The following is a 14,251-nucleotide window of genomic DNA, read 5'->3' as shown; positions in this document are numbered from 1 at the left end:
GTGACCTGCATTTGCGGCCATAGAGGGCTTCGAACGGGGCAGCTTTGATACTGGTGTGGTAGCTATTGTTGTACGAGAACTCGACCAAGGGTAGATGTGTGTCCCATGCTTTGCCAAAATCGATTCGGCAAGCTCTCAGCATGTCTTCCAGGGTTTGTATAGTTCTCTCGCTCTGACCGTCGGTTTGTGGGTGATAAGCGGTACTCATGTCTAGTCTTGTCCCCAAAGCTTTTTGTAGCGACTGCCAGGACCTTGAGGTGAATCTAGTATCTTTGTCCGAGATAATGGATATGGGCACACCATGCAGTCGTACAATTTCTCTGAGGTATGTCCTTGTTAACTTCTCCAATTTGTCCGTGTCTTTGATTGGTAGGAAATGCGCTGACTTAGTTAACCTGTCGACAATTACCCAAATGGTGTCGAGTCCGCTTGTTGTTTTGGGTAATTTTGTTATGAAATCCATGGTTATCCGCTCCCACTTCCATTCGGGTATTTCTGGTTGTTGTAATAAACCCGAGGGCTTCTGGTATTCCACCTTGACTTTGGCACATGTCAGGCATTTGCTCACGTAGGTAGCAATTTCAGATTTCATGTTTTGCCACCAGTACAACTTCTTGAGGTCAAGATACATCTTATCGGAGCCAGGATGTATGGAGTATCTTGTTTTATGGGCTTCGTCCATAACGATTTCTCTGAACCCACCAAACTTCGGTATCCAAATTCGATCCATGAAATAACGAATCCCGTTGCTCTTGGTCTCAAGGTTCTTATCCATTCCCCTTAGGGCTTCTCCTGTCACATTTTCGGATTTCAAGGCTTCTATTTGGGATTCCTTGATTTGCGTGAACAGGTGTGATTGGATCGTCATAGTTAGGGATTTTACTCGGCGACCTAAGTACTCCTTCCGACTGAGTGCATCAGCCACTACATTAGCTTTTCAAGGGTGATATCGAATTTCGCACTCGTAATCACTTAGTAGTTCTACCCATCGTCTCTGTCTCATGTTGAGTTCCTTTTGATTGAGGATATGTTGGAGGCTTTTATGATCAGTGAAGATGGTACATTTTGTGCCGTAGAGATAGTGTCTCCATATCTTCAGAGCGAAGACCTTCCCTCTTTGCATTAAGACACACCCAAGTCCTTGGTTTGATGCATCACAATAGACCACGAAGTCCTCCATTCCCTCTGGCAGGGTTAAGATGGGCGCACTACATAAGGCTCGCTTTAGTGTCTGAAATGCGCTGTCTTGTTTTTCTCCCCAATCGAAGGTCACATTCTTCTAGGTTAGGGTGGTAAGTGGCTTGGCAATCTTTGAAAAGTTCGGTATGAATCTTCGGTAATACCCGACGAGTCCCAAAAATTGCCGGATTTCTGTAGGGGTTCTTGGAGTAGTCCAACTATCTATTGCCTTTATCTTGGAGGGGTCCACGTGTATTCCTTCTTTGCTTACAACATGTCCTAGGAAATCCACTTCCCGAATCCAAAATTCACATTTGGAAAATTTTGCGTAAAGTTTCTCTGCCCTTAATGTTTCCAGTACTTGGCGGAGATGTTGGATGTGTTCTTCCTGGCTTCTTGAATAGATGAGTATATCATCTATGAATACGATAACGAATTTATCCAGGAAGGGACGACATACTCGGTTCATCAAATCCATGAACACTGCTGGAGCATTCGTCAATCCGAAGGGCATTACTACAAATTCGTAGTGACCATAACGTGTTCGGAAAGCCGTTTTGGGGATGTCTCCCTCCAGCACTCGCAGTTGGTGATAACCAGATCTTAGATCGATCTTTGAGAAGTAGCTTGCTCCCTGTAGTTGGTCGAATAGATCATCTATGCGCGGTAAGGGATATCGGTTCTTGATCGTGAGTTTGTTTAGTTCCCGATAATCGATGCACATGCGAAAGGATCCGTCCTTCTTTTTCACGAATAGGACTGGCGCTCCCCATGGTGAGAAGCTCGGTCTAATGAATCCCTTGCTCAGCAGCTCGTTTAGTTGACTGGATAGTTCCTGTATCTCGGCTGGGGCTAAACGGTAAGGTGACTTTGCTATAGGGGTAGCTCTAGGGATTAAGTCGAGTCTGAACTCGACTTGACGTTCCGGTGGGATTCCTGGAAGATCTTCTAGGAAAATATCCAGGAAGTTGCAGACTTCCGGAATATCATTAATGTTTTTCGATTCTCGTTTCTTGTCTACTATGTGGGCTAGAAAGGCATGATATTCCTTACGAAGATACTTTTGTGCTTTAATACAGGAGATGATTTGTAAACTTGAACTAGGTTTGTCGCCATAAATGACAAGTGTTTCGTTGTTTGGCAGATTTAGGCGAATAGCCCTTTCGTGGCAAAGGATATCGGCATGGTGAAGGCTCAACCAGTCCATACCGATGATGACATCGAAACTTCTTATGGAAATGGGTATAAGATCGACTCGAAACAAGCGCTCGTTTAAATTTAGTGTGCACCCTACGTAAAAATCGTTTGCGTGCTCTGTTTTACCGTTTGCCATTTCTACAGTGAATATTTTATTGAGTGGTTGGGGTTTTTGATTAAGTAGGTGTTTGAATTTATGACTCACAAAACTTCTCTCCGCACCACAGTCAAAAAGTATGCATGCATAAGTGTTGTTGAGTAGGAACGTACCCGTAACCACCGTGGGGTCCGCTATTGCTTCATTCTGTCGTACTGCCAGCACTCTCCCCACACCGCCAATATTCCTTTCCTTGGGACAATCCCTCCTGAAGTGTCCAGTCTCCCCGCACCCATAACACGCCCGGCTTACTCCAGTGCCAGAAACTTGAGTGATTGGTCGTGCCGGTGCTTTACGGAAACGGGCTGTGTGCCCCTTCCTGTCACAGTTCTTGCAGTGCATCTCGTGAAAAATACCATGGTGATGGTAGTTGCACTTGCTGCACTTGGGCAGATTCACCGCATATGGTTTTGTTGGTGCAGAGGTAGCAGGAGTTGTGGTGGGGGTAGTAGCATCATGAACCGCAACCATTTGTTTCTTTGAAGGTTCTTGCGAAGTTTGCCCCTTCCTTTTGTTCCAAAATTTCTTCTTGTTGTTGTTGTTGGCATTGATCTCATTGTTGTTGTTCCCTTTGGTTGGTTCAGCCATGATAGCCGTGACTCCTTGACAGACACCATGATCAACAAGAGATTGCGATAGTTTTTTGGCGCTGGCAAAGGTCAAGGGTCTGGAAGCTAGCACACTTCCTTGAAGTTGGGGTGATAGTCCCCAGATGTACCTCTCGACCTTTTGGCTTTCTAGGGTTAACATTCCTGGGCAAAGTGTTATTAAGTCACTGAACCTGTTGGTGTAACCTGCTATATCCGAACCTACCATCGAGAGGTTCCACAGTTCCTGTTCAAGCTTCTGAATCTCGCCTCTTGGGCAGTATTCTCGAAGGAGCATTCTTTTCAAGTTTTCCCAACCCTTGGAGTTCGCCACCACTAGGGTTAGTGTCTGGACGTGGCCGTTCCACCATGTCAGGGCGCGTTCAGAGAAAGTAAAAGCGGCAAACTTTACTTTGCTTTCTTCAGGACATGCACAGATTTCGAATACAGCTTCCGTTTTCTCTATCCATTGAGATAGAGCCAATACTCCCCCAGTCCCGTAAAAGGGAATAGGTTTTCCATTGGTGAAGTCTTTGTAAGTGCATACCCCTGAACGGCTTTGACCTTGGCCATTTGTAAAACTGTTTGTTCCTCCCCCCGATCCGTTGTTGCTCATTTGTGTCATTGCTGCAGTTACAGCAGCGGTTACAGCAGTCTGGAACATAACGGTGTCCATAATTGGAGGAGGTGGTGGAGGTGGTGTTGAAGTTGAGTTTCTACGTGTTGATCTACGAGGAGGCATGTTCTGGTAGAGAAAAATAAGAATGAATACTATAAGTTTCTAATGTTTTGACAATCGTGTGTTAGTTGTATCTTGTAATTTGTTTTGACTTTAGTTTATGGTTTCAAGGTAGGCATAGAAATTTAAAACTCGTAATTTTTGAGAGGTATAAAATAAGAAATACTTCATATTCATACATATAGGTCACACCTGAGGTGTGTTACATTACATGTTTTTGTTTGGAAAACTTGATCCTCCTAGAGATCTCCGATTACGGATACAACAGGGAAAACAAGGGAAATAAGGGAAAAAACTTTTATCCGAAATCCTACTCTATAACAAAATTGTTGGGGCTCGAACAAGTTCTACTTGTGGCGTTTGGAGCTAGATTCGGCATCCGACTGTTTGACTCCCATCAGTCGCCTCTCAAGATCTGCTTGTTGTTCCTTCATCTCTCTTATTTCTGCCAGAGCCGTTATCATTTGGTTCTGAAGTGTCCCCGTGTAGATTTGGGTATTCTCATGTAGTCCTTCCAAACGGCGGATGTCAGCGGCGTTACCTTGGGTAGCAGCATTGACCTCGCGAACTCTGGCTGCTTGCCTGTCCGTCTCGTAGTTCTGGGTAGCTATAGCGTTCACAATAACAGGAAGTGCTCGATCAGCTGAGCTTCCCCCACTGACATTGTAAAAATCTCGGCACATGCCGAAAAGAGGGCGTACACCTTGCTGGCGGCTCCAGTAGTAGAGGTGACTTCCCCACATGGGAATGGGTCCCGGTTGATATGGTCTGATTTCGGGAGGATGAGGGATGGGAGGGTCGAACACTTCTGGCTCGGAGTCTGTCCCGCTAGAAATCTCCTCGATCTCTTCGTCGACTTCGAATTCCTCTCCGGCTTCGACTTCGAATTCTCCCTCGATAACCTCTTCGGGTTCTTCCTCGTCCTCTTCATCGATTTCCTCTGGGTCTTCCTCCGGGTCTTCTTCTATCCAACCGGCGTTGCCTTGGTTTGGGTAGTAGGGATCTCCTGGTAAATGGAATCCGGCCATTTGTCTGTACTAGGATAGATGTATGAGAACTTTATAAGAAAAGAAAATTCTATTAAACGACTTACTATTTTTAACTATAATTTGTACAACTATTTTTTTATAATACTCCTATAATATTTCAATTTGGCGAAACTAAAATAATTTGTATTTGGTAAGTTCTTGGCTTGTTGTCCACTACGACCATTCCTCGACGTACGTTGGTCAAATCCAGGATAAATATAGTTGATCAGGCTATATTTATTCTCGACCTGATTACAAACCCCGGGGCTCAATCGTAGTGTCATAACTTGCCTTAATACTTTTTAGTAAAACTTGTTATGGTACGAGATTAATGCATGCTTGTAAAAATGTATATCTTTAAAAGAAAGTATTTTGTTCATGAAAATGTTTCGTCAGAGGGTTTTTGGTCCCCTTTTCATTTATAGTTTGTATATCGTATGTGGTTCGATATACTTAGTTCACTATAAACAATACTTTGATACCAATCTGTCACACCCCCAAACCAGAATGGCGGAAACATTCGGGGGTGGATGACTTCACGTAGTATCACAACCATTGAATATTGTAAAGAAAGTAACACAACCATCACATATATAATGAAATCGTATGTTGTTGCGTTATACATATTAGCAAAAGAATGTTACAATAAGATGATAAATGTTCAATAATAAAACATCCTTAGTGTTCCCTTCTCCAAAAGCTGGTGGTTACCTGTATTACTGATTCCCTGAGAAATACAAGTGGTTTCGAAAAAGTGTCAACAATTAAGTTGGTGAGTTCATAAGTGTTTTACATTGAAAAGTATGTCCTTTTTGATAGTAAATCGATGAACGAGGTTTTCAGAAAATCCAATATTTTCTATAAATGATTTGAAAAGTTTCCCATGTTGGAGTGCGTTAGTGTTTTCCATACTTGAATAATAGTGATAAAATTTGTGTTAACAATAAAATGGAAAACTGAAATGCATATATGAATCTCGTAAATCAAACTTGTTTTTATACTTTGATGTGAGTTTTATAACCATACTATTGACACTGACGGCCTGTAACAACATTCTTCAGGTGTTGTAGTGTTATGACATTTGTCACCCCAGACCTGCCGGTCTAACTATAGCTAATAGTTTAGGTGCGGGGTTGTCAATCCCGTATAGATCTATACACAAGTATCACGCTCTCTCTCCAAGAGATTATGGTATATAATACATGACTTGAAATGCATACATACGAGTACATTGAAGTTTAAATGTCTCACATTACTTGGTATAAACAGTTTACGATAATAAAGACTTTACTTCTTTTGAAAGCATTTCATTTGTCAAGATGTATATGTAAAATGTATGAATCACTTGAATACTACACTCATTATAGTTTCTCAAAAGTATGTTTCCATTTAGTAAGAACAACTTGGTGATATATTAGCCCTTTAAACATAACGTTATTTTTGTATCAAAACCCTATAAGAACGATATTATAATTATGTTTATGAAATGATACTTTGACTTGTAATGTACTTGTATTTCCCCCCTAAAGCGTGGAAAGAATTGAAAAGTAGGGGTATGAACTCACCCGTTAAGTTTGAAGAGAGAGGCTAGAGTTGAGCATAGTTTCGACCGCGGAAAGTTGCGTCTTCGGGTTCTCGGGAATCTCTGCAGCATAGATCCTTCGTCGGGGGCTCGAGTGCGGAAACCAAGGTAAGGAAATGGTCTCTGTAGCTGGGAGAATGGTTGAGGAATTGTGAAGGTGTGCAAAACACGAAGCTCATGCCATCTATTTATAGTGCTGGAAGAGTGAGTACGCGGTGCGTAATTTTGGAGTACGCGGCGCGTACCTCATTACGCTGGGCGTAATATGGCGTCATGGCTTACGACTCCTGGCTAGCTAAGCGTAGAGGGGGCGGGCCGATGGGACTCGACTCTGGGTCTAGTACGCGGGGCGTAATCCAGCCTGTCCTCTTCTAAATTCCGTAACTTTCGCGTACGAGCTCCGTTTTTCGCGTTCTTTATATCCACGCGTAGGTGAGATTATGCTCTACAACTTTCATTTAGACTCCGTCGGCTAGTTTTGACTTTATTTTTAATGATATATTTTTAATAGGCCGGGCCTCCTAAAGTTCGTTAAAAATTCATAGGTTCTTTATTCGACGTCGGTTTTTCGTTTGTCTTTTTATCGTTTTATTACTAATGTGGAGATCTTCAACTTCCGTTTAGGTGGCGATAACTAAATAACACTCAATCTTCAATTTGATTTTTTAGCCATCTACTACTGTTACGAAACTTAGGAAATTCGTAACTTCTTCATACGAAATCCAATTTGGGCGATCTTTTTATGCACGCTCACCTTTCAACGAGATCTACGACCTTTGTTTAGATACTTAAGGCTAAAATGCATTTTATTGAGATTTTACTTCTTACGTCAAATAATGTTTTAACGTCGAGTCGTAAATATACGGGTGGTTATAATTTATTCAATATAACATGGTTTTGAGCGTTCTTTATGTTTTTGGAAACCTTGGCATGATATCTAATATTTGATGCATCCCAACTTAGATACTTGAAAACTTTTATTTTCGAGGTTAATTTCGTTGTATTTGGCTTTCGAGTGTTACAATGCTTTTGGAAAATATAGGGTTGTCACAATGCTAGGGAAAACTTGCTCATTTCCTCTCGTTTCTCTTGCGTTTTGCCTCGTTTTCCATGCCCGTGCTAACCCGAAGCCCTAGTGATTTTGCCGAAGTCCCGAAGATCGTTTTTACTACCAAGATTCCCGAGAATCCCGAGAAAAATCCGTTTCCCGAGACGAAATTTTGCCCGGTTTCCATCTCGCTTTCTTCAAACCTTCATCTGAGTTCATACCCCTACAAACACATTTTTTTTTTATATACATTTTAAATGATTTTCATACTCTTTTAAGGGGGGGAATACAAGTAAACATACGGTTATTATCGTGTATTTCATAAAGTTTCACTGTACTCGTTTTTATCGAATGAATCACTTGTGATTCACTACTACCATGTGAAAACTCTTGTCACATTTTGCATGCACTAGATTTATACAAAGTATTTAGCAATTCCAAAGCATCCTTCATTACTAAACCGTTTTAATACATTTTAAAAACTTATGATTTATGCATTGTCGAACATTGTGAAAAAGGATAGACTTTGCATACGAAACTACTACTTTAATACAGACTTAGTTGAGAATCCGTGAGACATGTACATCTTCAAATAATACCTTTTTGCTAAAAGGTACCGCTTCAAGTCCTGTCTATAACCAGAGTCTCACGTTCGGAGAACGTGTCAAATGTGTATAGATCTATATGGGAAGTCATGATCCCGCGCCCTGACTGTTAGCTACAGTCCGTCCTTTGGGGTGACAATTTGTCATAACACTACGACGCCTGAAGAACGTCGCTACAGGCATATTATGTTTAGTATGGTTGTAAAACTCATCGGATATACAATTATTATAGTACTTCTTATTGATCAATGAGTAGTTATTAAAACTATTCTTCATCTAACAAACTGAAATCCTCTAATAGGTTTTATTATATAAATCTATCCTCTAACTCCCTAAGGCATGTCCTTTGCTTTCGGTTTTTAGTCTGGGACATTAGGCTAACTATCACTTTAGGAAAATATGGGATTTTCCCAGTATACAAAACAAACAACTAATAGGAAAACAAGGGATTTTCTTGATTTAACTATCCATATTATTCAATACATATATTCTCATGCATTTCACACTTTTATAAGAAAATAAGGGATTTTCTTGGAAAACATACACTCAATTTGGAATGGCATACAAACTTTCTAAACTACTTATGAACTCACCAACTTAATTGTTGACACTTTCTCTTTGAAATAACTTGTATTCTCAAGGAACCGCTAAGCAGGTTTGGAAATCAACTTTTGGGGATTAACGCGTTGGCGTTAATTACTTCTTTTGAAAGATGTTTATGCTTTTATCTTTTGGGCATGTAATGAATACAATGATGTAAACATTTTAAAAACCTTTATATATGTATGGTGGTGTGTACTTTCCTTTCTATGAACTGTTATGATACTGAATATGACGTCCTCCGCCCCCGAACGTTTCCGCCGTTCTGGTTTGGGGGTGTGACAGATTGGTACCAGAGCATCATTTATAGTGAAATAAGTATAACAAAACCATTTTTGGTATACAACTATAAACTCAACTGGACAAAAACACTCTGAGAAGAGTCATACTTTTGAAATTAAATTTATTTAGTTTTTCTAAAGTAAGCATGCATTCATTTCGTACTAATAACAGTTTCACATCAGACCATTTTAGAAGTATTATAAATAACTTGTGCAGTGCAGGTACGCCATGGGACATGTAATCGGAACTGGGAAGGATATAGCCTGATCAACTATATTTGTCCGAGAGCAGACTAACGTGTGCCGAGGAGTGTCTGCAGTGGACAACAAATTTAAAACTTGCCAAAAACATATCGTTAAATAATACTAACCGAGTATTTGAGTATCAACAACCATTAAACTTAACGGTAAATTTCATGTACTCTAGCTTATAGTAAATTCTTAACCCTATTCTCGTACAGACTCAATGGCTGGATTCCACCACCCCAATGACCCCTACTACCCCAACCAAGGTAATGGAGGATGGATCGAAGAAGATCCCGAAGAAGACGAAGAACCTATAGAGTTGGATGAAGGAGATGACTCTGGTACAGATTCAGAGCTAGAGGTTATCAATGTATCAGCCCCACAACCTCCCGTCCATGTGAGGAACTTCCAAGGACCCACTCCTGTGTGGGGGAGTCACCTCCACCATTGGAGCCAACAACAAAGCTTACGCCCTCCCTACGGCATGTGCTGAGACTTTTATGATGTCAGGGGCGGGGGATCGGCGGACCGAGCACTTCCGGTCATGGTTGGCAAACTAGCCAACCAGTGCTATCAATCCGGAGTTCAAGCCAACCGGATTCGCGAAATCAACGTAGAAGTGCAGGTTCACACTTCTGACATCCGTAGGCTGGATGGGATTCAGGACCATGCCCAACTCCAAACTGAGGCATTTCAGGCACAAATGATTGTAGCCCTAGCTAAAAACTCAAATCGGAGATCGAGCGACTTTTGGCCGGAATGACCTAAACGAGAATCGAAGGTCTCGACAATGGTAATTCAGTGGTAAAAAGTCTTGCAAAAACCGACGTCAGATAAAGAAGTTGTGAATTTCTAAAGAAATTCCTCAAACACGGCCTTTTAAAAATAAATAATAAAAATAATTTCGGAATTTGCCGACGGAATCTAAACGAAAGTTGTAGATCTTAGTCTCACCTACGCGTGGATAAAAAGAACGTCGAAAACAGAGTTCGTATGAAGGAAATCTGAATTTCTGAAGTTTAATAAATAATTAATATATATTTTTAATTTTAAACTCTTGGTAATATCCGAAGAGGAGTCAGCAGATGGAACCGAGGTACGCCCTGCGTACCCTCGTACGCCCCGCGTACTCAAATCAAGGGCCTCGGTTCGACCACGTCACCTCCTATGTGAGCTATGCCCCGTCCCATCCGAGCTCCGGGGAAGTCGAGGACTCGGTCATGCATGACGCATGGGTACGCCCCGTGTATCGAGGCCTCTCAGCCCCTATAAAAGGGATGTGAGGGTTCCGGGAAAACTTTCTCATTTCCTCTCTTTTCTCTTACGTTTTTCCTCGTTTTCCATGCCCGTGCTAACCCGAAGCCTTGGTCATTTTGCCCAAGTCCCGAAGATCATTTTTACTCCCGAGATTCCCGAGAATCCCGAGAAAAATCCGTTTCCCGAGACGAAATTATGCCCGCTTTCCATCTCGCTTTCTTCAAACCTTCAGGTGAGTTCATACCCCTACAAACACATTTTTTTAAATATATTTTAAATGCTTTTTATACTCTTTTAAGGGGGAATACAAGTAAACATACGGTTATTATCGTGTATTTCATAAAGTTTCACTGTACTCGTTTTTATCGAATGAATCACTTGTGATTCACTACTACCATGTGAAAACTCTTGTCACATTTTGCATGCACTAGATTTATACAAAGTATTTAGCAATTCCAAAGCATCCTTTGTTGCTAAACCGTTTTAATACATTTTAAAAACTTATGATTTATGCATTGTCGAACATTGTGAAAAAGGAAAAACTTTGCATACGAAACTACTACTTTAATACAGACTTAGTTGAGAATCCGTGAGACGTGTACATCTTCAAATAATACCTTTTTGCTAAAAGGTACCGCTTCAAGTCTTGTCTATAACCAGAGTCTCCCGTTCGGAGAACGTGTCAAATGTGTATAGATCTATACAGGAAGTCATGATCCCGCACCCTGACTGTTAGCTACAGTCCGTCCTTTGGGGTGACAGTTTGTCATAACGCTACGACGCCTGAAGAACATCGCTACAGGCATATTATGTTTAGTATGGTTATAAAACTCATCGGATATACAATTATTATAATACTTCTGATTGATGAATGAGTAGTTATTAAAACTATTCTTCATCTAACAAACTGAAATCTTCTAATAGGTTTTATTATATAAATCTATGTTCTAACTCCCTAAGGCATGTCCTTTGCTTTCGGTTTTTAGTCTGGGAAATTAGGCTAACTATCACTTTAGGAAAATATGGGATTTTCCTGGTATACAAAACATACAACTAATAGGAAAACAAGGGATTTTCTTGATTTAACTATCCATATTATTCAATACATATATTCTCATGCATTTCACACTTTTATAAGAAAATAAGGGATTTTCTTGGAAAACATACACTCAATTTGGAATGGCATACAAACTTTCTAAACTACTTATGAACTCACCAACTTAATTGTTGACACTTGCTCTTTGAAATAACTTGTATTCTCAAGGAACCGCTAAGCAGGTTTGGAAATCAACTTTTGGGGATTAACGCGCTGGCGTTAATTACTTCTTTTGAAAGATGTTTATGCTTTTATCTTTTGGGAATGTAATGAATACAATGATGTAAACATTTTAAAAACCTTTATATATGTATGATGGTGTGTACTTTCCTTTCTATGAACTGTTATGATACTGAATATGACGTCCTCCGCCCCCGAACGTTTCTGCCGTTCTGGTTTGGGGGTGTGACAGATTGGTATCAGAGCATCATTTATAGTGAAATAAGTATAATAAAACCATTTTTGGTATACAACTATAAACTCAACTGGGCAAAACCACTCTGAGAAGAGTCATACTTTTGAAATTAAATTTATTTAGTTTTTGTAAAGTAAGCATGCATTCATTTCGTATTAATAACAGTTTCACATCGGACCATTTTAGAAGCATTATAAATAAGTTGTGCAGTGCAGGTACGCCTTGGGACATGTAATCGGAACTAGGAAGGATATAGCCTGATCAACTATATTTGTCCGAGAGCCGACTAACATGTGCCGAGGAGTGTCTGCAGTGGACAACTAATTTAAAACTTGCCAAAAACATATCGTTAAATAATACTAAGGGAGTATTTGAGTATCGTTAAATAATACTCTAGCTTATAGTAAATTCTTAACCCTATTCTCGTACATACTCAATGGCTGGATTCCACCACCCCAATGACCCCTACTACCACAACCAAGGTAATGGAGGATGGATCGAAGAAGATCCCGAAGAAGACGAAGAAACTATAGAGGTGGATGAATGAGATGACTCTGGTACAGATTCAGAGCCAGAGGTTATCAATGCACCAGCCCCACAACCTCCCGTCCATGTGAGGAACTTCCAAGGACCCACTCCTGTGTGGGGGAGTCACCTCCACCATTGGAGCCAACAACAAAGCTTACGCCCTCCCTACGGCATGTGCCGAGACTTTTATGATGTCAGGGGCGGGGGATCGGCGGACCGAGCACTTCCGGTCACGGTTGGCAAACTAGCTAACCAGTGCTATCAATCCGGAGTTCAAGCCAACCGGATTCGTGAAATCAACATAGAAGTGCAGGTTCACACTTCTGACATCCGTAGGCTGGATGGGTTCAGGACCATGCCCAACTCCAAACTGAGGCATTTCAGGCACAAATGATTGCAGCCCTAGCCGAATTAAGGGAACAACATGCCGATTTTGATAGACGTCTAATGGAGTCGAAGCAATCGGATGCGGAGTCAAGCTCCAAGCGCAACCTACGTCGCAAGTAGTGCTTGCCAAAATTTCAAATTTTGTTATAAATTAGGACTTCGGATAAAAGTATTATCTTCTTTAAACTTTCTGTAGTCGGAGACCTTTACAAAGGTCAAAAATTTTGTCTAAACTCGGATGTAACACAACTATACGTTTAAGATATATAGGGAAAACCTATTTTCTGTTTTGATTATGTGCAGTTCGTCCAATTCATAAGTACATCTATTCAAACTTCATTTATAAATCAGACTCAGAATCCTGTGTTGGCCAAACCAAATCCTTAAACTATTAAAGGAAGTTAACTCAATATCATTCAACTTGCAATCACCAAAACTTATAATCTCTCATTTTCTTTTGGCAACACGATGCCTCCTCGTCAAAACCTGAGGCCCAGACCGCGCACGGTGCCACCACTACCTCTACCACCAACATATGATCCGGCCATGGTCCAGGCGGCTATCACAGCAGCAGTACCATCAGCTCTCTCACAAATAAACTCCAATGCAAATGGAGGTACAGGAAGTAGCACGAATCATTCAAATCATGGCACCGACCGTGGTCAAGTGAGGGAGTGTACCTACAAGGAGTTCTCCAACTCAAAGCCAAAGACTTTTAATGGCATGGGAGGAGTCAGTGCACTAATGCAATGGTTCGAAAAGACCAAAACAGTCTTCAAGATCTGCTCGTGCCAAGAAACAAGCAAGGTCAAGTAAGCTGCTTGCACCTTCATAGATCGAGCCCTCACTTGGTGGAAAAGCCATGTGAATTCGGTGACGCTCACTGTCGCCAACGCCATGAGTTGGGAAGATCTGAAGGTTCTACTACTGGAAGAATACTGCCCAAGGGGCGAAGTGCAAAAGATTGAGCAGGAGCTCTAGAATCTGAAAACGACTGGGTCTGATCTAGTCACCTGCACAGCTAGGTTCAACGACCTCGCTGCATTGTGCCCTACCATGGTCAACCCAAAATCAAAGAAGGTTGAAAGGTACATTTGGGGGTTGTCACCCCAGATTCAAGGGCAAGTCCTAGCTTCAAACCCTATCACCTACAACAGCGCTAAACGCCTGGCTCAGCGGCTCATCGACCACGGGGTAAAACAGGTTACCATTACAACTACCGCCAATCCATCTAAGGAGGCACAGGGCCATAATAGGCCTTGGAATAAGAGAAGGGGGGCAAACCCTACAGGAGAACCCCAAGAAACAACAAGTAGTAG

Source organism: Lactuca serriola, chromosome 4, assembly GCF_051521515.1.
Source record: "Lactuca serriola cultivar US96UC23 chromosome 4, Lser_US96UC23_V15, whole genome shotgun sequence".
NCBI lineage: Eukaryota > Viridiplantae > Streptophyta > Magnoliopsida > Asterales > Asteraceae > Lactuca > Lactuca serriola.
The sequence above is the reverse complement of the archived record's forward strand: the minus strand, read 5'-3'. Positions refer to the sequence as shown.